Raw genomic sequence first — 610 nt, 5'->3', positions numbered from 1 at the left:
ATTGTATTTGCTGTCTTCTATCACCATAAATGATTGCTCCTTTGCCATGTTCCAACTGCCTTGGAGCCAGCCAGTTACAGACTGAAACTTCTACAAACTGTGGGCTAAATAAACATTTCCTCCTTAACTTTGGGTATCAGGTATTTGTCTAAGCTATAAGAGAGAAGTAACTATGACAATGGGCCAAATGGAAATTGCAAAGAAAACAATTTAAAAGATACTACAGTTCTTCTGGAAGGAATAATAAATGAAAATTTCACTGGAGGGAGTCAAAGACAGAGTGGAATAGGCAGAGGAAAGAATTAGTGAACTTGAAGATACAAGGCAGATTATCAAATCTGAAAAGTAGGAAAAAGATTGAAGTAAATACAGCTTAAGACACTAATGGGTCACTAGCAAATAGGTTAACATGTGGATTGTGGGAATCCTTCAAGGAGAGAGGCAGCAAGAATATTGAAAGAAAACTTACCAAAAAATTCCAAATTATATGGAAGATATGAATATATCCAAAATATTATTTACACTTATCAAAAATATTTATGAATATATCAAAAATACATAATTCCAAATAATTTGAAATAAACAAGTCAGAACCATGATATAAACTATC

The sequence above is a fragment of the Octodon degus genome, unplaced genomic scaffold (assembly GCF_000260255.1).
Source record: "Octodon degus isolate 3935 unplaced genomic scaffold, OctDeg1.0 scaffold00012, whole genome shotgun sequence".
Taxonomy (NCBI): Eukaryota; Metazoa; Chordata; class Mammalia; order Rodentia; family Octodontidae; genus Octodon; species Octodon degus.
Note: the sequence above shows the minus strand (reverse complement) of the source record.